Source organism: Eptatretus burgeri, chromosome 18 (assembly GCF_056783735.1).
Source record: "Eptatretus burgeri isolate ZD-2024b chromosome 18, Ebu_testis_v1, whole genome shotgun sequence".
NCBI lineage: Eukaryota > Metazoa > Chordata > Myxini > Myxiniformes > Myxinidae > Eptatretus > Eptatretus burgeri.
In genome coordinates, this window is record NC_140978.1 from 13,495,350 (window position 1) to 13,496,078 (window position 729).

A 729-nucleotide genomic window follows, 5' to 3' on the forward strand; every position below is an offset into this window, starting at 1 on the left:
AGAAATGCCGCTGATTCCATTTATTTTGGATTCTTTTCACTCTGGTCAATGACGTTTGGATCGAGGAGAGATCGAAGGTGGAACGACGGTGTAGTTCCTTACAAACACTGTATACACATCTTAAATGACGGTAAATAGACGCCCTATTTTTGAAGGACTACCATTCGAAAAATAAAACCTAAATCAAAAATCGGCTCGAGTAAAATTTTCTAAATATCTCGAAGTGTTTAATGCCGAAGTCTCGTTTCTCCACATTCAAAACTGTCGGACAAGTATTGAAAATAGTGAACGTGCGGTTTTTCGGCCGCTGCATCGCAACGGGTGGTTGCTTAGCAACGAAACTCAAACGCGCACATTCCCACGCATATGGCACCTGAGCGCCAATTTCATCGAAATCGGTTTGCTGGTTTGTGCTGTGGAGCCTCGCGTTGCAGACAGACAGACAGACAGACAGACAGACACACACACAAAACCCGACAATATGGGATATCTAGCGAAATCAACAGACAGAAAGAATAACACACAAGACCAAGCAATATACTTGAAAATTCTTCGATTTTCCCAAGTAACAATCAAGCAAACAAACCAAAATGCAATCCCCTCTCCTCTGGCAAGCGTAATAATCACATATTATGTCCATCGTTTTCCGCTTCAGCGTCATTATTAACAGTGCATGAGAAACAACAAAAGGCTCGTGGTGCGAGGTATGCTTCAGTCACATTTGGCTCG